The sequence below is a fragment of the Arvicola amphibius genome, chromosome 10 (assembly GCF_903992535.2).
Source record: "Arvicola amphibius chromosome 10, mArvAmp1.2, whole genome shotgun sequence".
Taxonomy (NCBI): Eukaryota; Metazoa; Chordata; class Mammalia; order Rodentia; family Cricetidae; genus Arvicola; species Arvicola amphibius.
In genome coordinates, this window is record NC_052056.1 from 87,042,815 (window position 1) to 87,050,954 (window position 8,140).

Genomic DNA, 8,140 nt, shown 5'->3' on the forward strand with positions numbered 1-8,140 from the left:
CTGTTCTTATCTCTAGTCACACCACCACCACTCGGCCTGAAGCCACCTCCAGAAGCCCAGCCTGTGTGAATCTCGTCAGTGCAGTTACTGACCCTGCTGAGTGCCAAGCCTCTGCCACTAGCACCTGCAATCCGGGTGGTTTGCACCAATTTCCTCTTAGGAATCCAAATGTCTCAGGGTGGCTCAGGCCTGAAATTCCCAGCACTCAGAGGCTGAGGCTGGAGGATTGCAAACTGGTGGCCAGCCTAGACTACATCACAAGACCCAGCCTCGAAATGCAAAACAGAATAGAAGCGCATTGAAATTAAAAGCATTCCGGCCTTGGGCTGGTAGGGTGGTTCAGCGGGCAAAGGCACTCGCTGCCAAGCCTGATTGATGCCCAGGGTGGAAGGAGAAAACTGACTCCTGCAAGTTGTCCTCTGACCTCTACACCTGTGTAATGGCATGCACACATGTGCATGTGCCAGCACACAATTAAAAATAAAGCTTCTAAAAACCCAGCAAGCGGGACTTTCCAAAACAAACTAAACTCTCAGAGCTCATAGTGCTGCTGTGCCAGCTCCTCAAGGTCACCAATATAGTCACTCTTTAGGCTCACTCGGAGCTGCTAAGCATTGTGGGAGACTCTCCTGCTCTATTATTAAAGTTCAGGCCAGTGCTTCATTCCAGCTATTGATCAGACAGAACCCCTTCCCCCCAGAGGTCCCTTGTGGGTTCCCATAGCCTGACCCTGCCACCCTGAGGTCTATTCAGAGCAGGGGGTCTTGAGCAAACCATGTCTCCCAGGTAGTCATTGTGTGTAGACCATTCATGTTCTGCTGGCTCTGAGGCCTCCAGTTGAAAGGGAGTTGTCTTCAGAAGCAACAATATACCACTCTTCATGGGTCGTACAGGTCAGGGGGAAAAGGGGATTTGATTGACACCGATTCTATTGCCAAGGAGTAAAAAGAAACCACATTCCACTCTGGGCCACTGTGAGCAAGCGCCCTCTGCTGCCTACGGTATGCCCTGCAGGCTGTGAGGGCAAATGATAACAGGGACCACACAATCCCACCTCTTGCACCGAAAAAGCCAAAAGCAAGGCTGGAAACAGCTTCCATGGCAGAAACAGGATCACACACCCTGTTGGCTAGTCTTTGTTTCGTCAGCTTGACACAGCTCGGAAGAGGGGACCTCAAAGGAGGAATTGCTTCCATCAAATTGGCCTGTGGTCCTGTCTGTGGGACATTTTCTTGACTACTAATTGATGTAGAAGGACCCAGTCCACTGTGGGCGGCATCATCCCCAGGCGGGTGAGTCTGGATTGTGTAAGAAAGGGAGCTGATGGCCTGTGAGCAAGGCAGAAAGCAGAGAGCCCGTGGTTTCAGCTTCAAGCTCCTGCCATGAGCTCCTGCCTCAGCTTCCCTAGGTGATGACTGTAAGCTGTATCCCCACACCCCATTGCTTTTTGTCAGTGTTTGAACACAGCAACAGAAAGCAAACAAGGCCATTCACCATCCGTTATATGTTTTATACATATTGAGGAGTCCAAAGGCTCCCCACACCATAATAAGATGAAAACTGAAAAGAGACCTATTGTGTGTCCGAGGCACACCAAACTCCCAGATAGTTTTCCCAAAGGACTCTAAGTCAGTACATCACAGAGACACCTGTGTGCCTAGTTCACTGCAGCACCGTACACAGTGGCTGAGCTACGAGGCCCACCAGGGTGTCTATCAACAGAGGACTGCGTGAGGAAGATGTGAGATAGATATTACATATATACCTCATATATATATGCACATATATGTATTTATATGTGTATTTATATATGTGTGTATACATGTGTTTGTGTGTGTGGAGAGAGAGAGAGAGAGAGAGAGAGAGAGAGAGAGAGAGAGAGAGAGAGAGAGAGAGAGAAAGGGGATTTTTTCAGCCATAAAGTCTAGTTGGATCATTTGTAGGAAAATGGCTGCACTGGTGATAATCATATGAAGTAAATTGAGTCAGACTCAGAAAGACAAATACTGGAACTGGGGAGGGCTCAGTAGTTAAGAGCACCGGCTACTTCTGCAGAGGACCCAGGTTTGACTCCCAGCACCAACATGATAGTTCACCACTATCTCTAACTCCAGTCCCAGGGGATCCAACACCCTTTCCTGGTCTCCGTGGGCACTGTATACATGTAGTGCACAAACATGCACATAAAAATAATTTTTTAAAGAAAGACAAATATCACTGGGTTGTAGTGGCACATGCCTTTAATCCCAGCACTCGGGAGGCAGAGGCAGGCAGATCTCTCTGAGTTTGAGGCCAGTCTACAAAGCTACAAGAGCTAGTTCCAGGACAGGCTCCAAAGCTACAGAGAAACCCTGTCTAAAAAAATAAAAAATAAAAATAAAAAAATTTTAAAAAGTATTTTTTAAAAGATAGAAATGTCAAACACCCTGATCAAATCATTGTTTTCTGTATTGCATGTAATAAAATATTTCAAGGTATACCACAAACATAAAATAAATACACACTGATTAAACACTTTTAAAAGTTTAACAGAAGATGCTAACGACTCTGATTTGATCATATCACACTGTATACATAAATTACTATCATTTGGACTCAAATATGTGCAGAAAGAGGCTGGAGAGATGGCTCGATGGTTAAAAGCACTGGCTGCTCTTCCAGAGGACCCCACTTTGATTCCCAACACCATATGGTGGTCACACTCTCCTGTAACTCTAGTCCCAGAGGACCCAACACCCTCTTTTGGTTTCCATGGGCACCAGGCGCACACACACACACAGTGCACAAACATACATGTAGGCAAAACACTCATAAAAAAATAAACTCTACTCAGCAAGCATCATAATCTAAGAAGTTTTAGATGCAGCTGTAGAGAATAGCAAGCCTGCCGCAGAAAGGACCATCTCAGGGCAGCCATTGCTTTACTGTACTCAGCCACCTCCAGAACCCAGATGACATCCTGTCCTCCAGAGAACCCCTTTGCAGTCAGGTCCTGGCCCAGCCTCCAGCAAATTCCAACCTGCTTCCTGCCTCACCTGTCAGGGTCTCCAAGAGGATGGCATCATGCTGTCATTTGTATCTGGCTTCTGTCACTGGAGGTGAGTCCATGGCCTGCTACCTCACGCTGCTGGGAGGCACTCCCTGTGGGACTAGTCATATCCTCTGTCACAGGTGAGGGCTGTCGGAGTTGCTCTCCCATTATTTGCAGAATGCTTCTAGAGTCACTGTATAAATGAATGTTTTTGTGCTCTTGGGCAAACACCTAAGTGTGAAATTTCTGGGTCAGAAGACAGAATGACTTCTTTTTTTAAAAGATGTTATTTTTTATTTAACATGTAGTTTATCTGTATGTATGTATGTCACATGTGTGCCTGATGCCCAGGCAGGCCAAAAGGAAGAATTGGATTTCCCTGAACTGGAGTTGTAGATGCAGTGTAGGTGCTGGGAACTAAACCTGGGTCCTCTAGAAGAGCAGCCAGTACTCTTAACCATTGAGCCATCTCTCTCCTAGCACTTCTAAAGAAATCACCAAGCTCTTTCATGCAACTCCTGCCCTGCAAACCATTCCATTGGTAGAGCACAGGCTTCCTGTGTCTTCCCCGCTTACCTGCATGGCCAGGGAATTCTTACCTTTTACCTTGATGTTGTAAAGGCTCATGTTCAGTCTCAATCGAGAGGTGATCAGAGTGCTAGCTTTATCAGTGGGCTCCTGGGAGGAAGGGGGCCTGTCTCAGTTACTTTTCTATTGCTGTTAGGAACACCATGGCAACAAGCAACGTGGGGGAGAAAGGGTTCATTTCAGCTTAGAGCTCAAGTCCATCTCTGAGTAATGCCAGGGTAGGAGCCCCGGGAAGGAACCCGGAGGGACGAATTGAAGCAAAGAGATGCTGCTTACTGGCTTTCTCCCAATGGCTCATTCACCAAGGACCACCAGCCAAGAGGTGGCACCACCCACGGTGAACTGGATCCTCCTACATCAATCATCAATTAAGGAAATGATCCACAGGCTAATCTTACGGAGGTATTTTCTCAATTAAGGTTCCTTCCCCTCAGATGATTCTAGCTTGTGTCAAGTGGATAAAACAAACAAAAAACAACAAAACCAGCTATCACAAGGTCTCTAAGGGATGTGTCTCTGGAAGGTCTACTTTGTCCCTGGTCCCTTTCTGTGTCTCTTACTTCCTGCCTGTCATAAGGTAAACAGCCTCTGCCACTCTCGGTCCTTACCTCTCTGCCAAAGCAATGGAGCCATGCACCACAGCCAAAACCTCAGACACTGGGAGCCAAAATAGGCCCTTCCTTAGCTGTTTCCCCAAACAGTGGGGGGACCCCTTTAAAACACACCTCTTCTGGACAGAACTCATTTCACTGGCCTTTCCCTATTCTGGATTCCAAAGTCCCAGTTAAAGGGCGCCTCCATACCTGCCCACACTTGAACAAAGGAGTAGAGTCAGTGTGTTAAATCAGCTGTAGCATTTAAATGCAAGGACATGGGCCGGCACTGCAGATGATGACTCCTATTCTGAGCCTTCATTATTTGTATTATTTTAAACGTACATACGTATATGTATATATAGCTTTTATATGTACGTATCAGACAACTGTGTCCTAGGACAGAGAGCACAATGAGCAACGCTGCCACCTGCTGGTCGGAGTGGACAGTACATGTGTGAGTCAGGAAGAACTGAGCGATAGTCCTGTGAAGAAATGGAGAGGGGGTTTTTGAGGGGGAAAGGCCATGCTAGGCCTCTCTGAGTAGGTGGCCTTAAAAGCCAAAGCCCCAGCACAGTAGTGGGAGTGGGCTATATGGACATCTTCGGGAGAATGTGTCTTTTCAGAGCTCAATCTGCTAAAAGACACCCAAAGCAAACGGTCCCACCAGCACAGGCTGCAGTCGCCAGAAAACCCGGACAACTACTAATCCCGGTAGATGAGACCAAGGCTTCACCATGTCACATGTAGCCTTCAAAAATAGCATACGGCTGGGCACGGTGGCGCACGCCTTCAATCCCAGCACACAGGAAGCAGAGGCAGACAGATCTCTGTGAGTTCAAGGCTAGCCTGGTCTACAAATTGTGTCCCAGGCTGTTACACAGGGAAACCCTGTCTCGAAAAACAACAAAAATGTCTGGAGAGAGCCATCCCTCAGCAGTAAGAACACTGGCTGCTGTTCCGGAGGACCCAGGTTCCATTTCTAGCACCCACCTAGTGGCTGTTGGCAACTCCAATCCCATGGTGATGCTCTTCCGCCTTCTTCAAGCACTGCATACATGTGGGGCACAGACATACGTGTGGGTAAAACCCTCATACATAGAAGAAGAGGAAGAGGGAAGGAAGGAAGGAAGGAAGGAAGGAAGGAAGGAAGGAGGGAGGGAGGGAGGGAGGGAGGGAAGGAAGAAGGAAGGAAAGAAGGAAGACCTTTTTTAAAATAATGTCCTAAAAGACACCCAGCAGAATCCTAATTGGGGCCTCAAGTGACTTTGCAGTGGGGAAGGATGGCACTGACAAAGGTGGCTTGATCTCGCAACAGGAGGTTTCTGTCTGGCTTAGTATCCTGGCCTTCATCCTGACCTCTAGTGGCTACCTTGCTCTCTGCTTGGTTTTGGTTTTGTGTGTGTGTGTGTGTGTGTGTGTGTGAGACAGGGTTTCTGTGTAGCCCTGGCTGACCATGGCCTCACTCTGTAAATCAGGCTGGCCTTGAACTCAGAGATCTGCCTGCCTCTGCCTCCAGAGTGCTAGGATTAAAGGTCACCAGCATCCAGCACTCTCTGCTTTTATGTGGTTCTTCTGCCTTTGGCTTTAGTTATATAGTTATATTCCGGTCTTGAGACAGAAACATGCTACTTGAACGGAGAAATCAATGCAGCCAGCTGTGAGCAGTCACTGGGGAACTGCACTTCAGTGCACAGCAGACACATCCAGGTGGAAGGGACTCAGAAGTGGGTCCCCAGCACTCTGCCTCAGCCTCAGAGGACGCTCCACTGGTCTGTCCCACAGGCTGCACGGCTGGTGACTAGGAAAGTGTAGGGACTGCATGACTCTAAAGCCAGCATGGGGGAAGGGGGAGCTCAAGTGCAGCAGGACAGGAAGAGAGGCGAGAACCAAAGCTGAGGAAGGGAGAAGGGTGGGAAGTGGAAGCTAGACAAGACAGGATGGTGCAGGAGGGAAAGTAAAGCAGGGCAGGAAGCAGAGCGAGATGGAAGTGCAGAAGAAATAAGAAGCCAAGCAGGAACCGGAAGTGGGACATGACCCAAGGCACAAGGAAAAGCAAAGAAGGCCAGGAAGTGAGGCAGGAACAGGAAGCAAGGTGGGCCAGGAAATGAGGCAGGAACAGGAAGTGAAGCAAGAACAGGAAGCAAGGCAGGTCAGGAAGAAAGACAGGAAGTGAAATAGGAACAGGAAGCAAACAGGAAGTGAGGCAAGATTGGGAAGCAAAGCAGGACAGGAAGCCATCTGTGTCTGGCCCCCTTTGTCCTGTCCACAGCTGTCCTTGGGCCTGTCACATGCACATTTGGTAAGTTCACAAGGGGGCCTTTCTGCTCAGGGCAACGTCTTGTAAGACTGAGTGAGCTGGGCTGTGGTGGCGCACGTCTTTAATCCCAGCACTTGGGAGGCAGAGACAGGCGGATCTCTCTGAGTTCGAGGCCAGCCTGGGCTACAAGAGCTAGTTCCAGGACAGGCTCCAAAGATAGAGAGAAACCCTGTCTCGAAAAACAAAAATCAACAACAAAGACTATATGAGTGAACCAACTGTCAGTCAGAGGGGATGGCTCCCAGGCCTGATAGGGTCTGATTCTTCACCCTCCACCACACACATTCAAGGTCTCTCTCCTGACCGCTGCTGCCCGGCATTCACACAGCCTTCTCCTTGAGAGATTTAGTCCACCAGGTATGTCCCTACCCACCCAGAACCGTTCCACATGCAGTCTTAGCTGCAGCACCATGTCCTCACCCTTTCCTTTCTTTACACAAATGTTTTTAATACCAACCTCTGCTGAGATGTGTGGTTCCTGTCCTGCTCCTCTGGACCACAGACCCCACGGGCCCAGACCTTACTTCCTTCAGAGCTTTTCTGCTGCTCCCAGCAGGGTGGGCTCACCAGGCTCACGGATGGGATATCCAGGCATTTATGGTGCGAGAGCTTTTTCCATGGAAAGAAGAGAGATACATCCTCCTTTATGGAAGGGCTGTGTTGTGTGTGTGTGTGTGTGTGTGTGTGTGTGTGTCTTCAGATGCACACTGAAGCCAATGAAACCTTATTGAGAAGGCTAAGTCTGCAACACCTGTTCAGGTGGAAAGGTATGGAAAACTCTGGTCTAAGAAATGAAGGGATGAGATGAGGTTGCTCCCTTTCTGCACCTTGACCAAGAGAGGTCATGCCCCTGCAAAGCCCCGGGTAACAAGAAGTCCTATGGAGCTGTGTTATAAAACATTAGAAAGACAAGGTGGGGTTAGGTCACTGCGGCCAGCTGCTGGTACAGCACAGGCCCCCAGCACACGTAGGGACCTACGCTTTACTGTGTCCGTATCTGGGCCCTAGTCCCACGTGGGATTTCTCTTCTTCTTCTGAGGGTGAGGCTCCAGAGGATGTCAGGTTCCCTCCTCTCCCATGTCCTCACACTCCCTCTAGTCAGGATGAACACTGGGAAGACATAAAGAATGTCCATTGACCTCAGATAGAGGAGACACCAAGAGGACCCAAGGAACGATTCCATCCAAGTCCCATTTGGTGAACCAGTGAATTCACTGTGGTCACTTACAAGAGTCTTCGTCACTCTTGAGCCGCCTGCTGCATTAAAACTGGGGAAAAGCTGTACCATGAGACAGTCCCTGGACACCTTATGGGCAGTTACACTACCACAGAGCCCCAAGGCCCAGTCAGCCTGTGCGTAGCCCTCCAAAGCAATGGGCCTGACCAGCAGAAGTCTCCTGCAATCACCTCAGCGGCTCTGCTCCAGATGACGGCTGCCATGTCCTGCCTGGGAGACACGCTACATGGCAGTTGTGTTTAGACTTACTTTGGTCTGTGGTTGGTTCATCTGAAGTGAGGAAACACCTGTTCATGTCTCCTTAGAAAGCAGCACACCACGGTACCTTCTATAATAGAGTGCTCCCCAAAAGTCCTTCTAGAATGATGAGG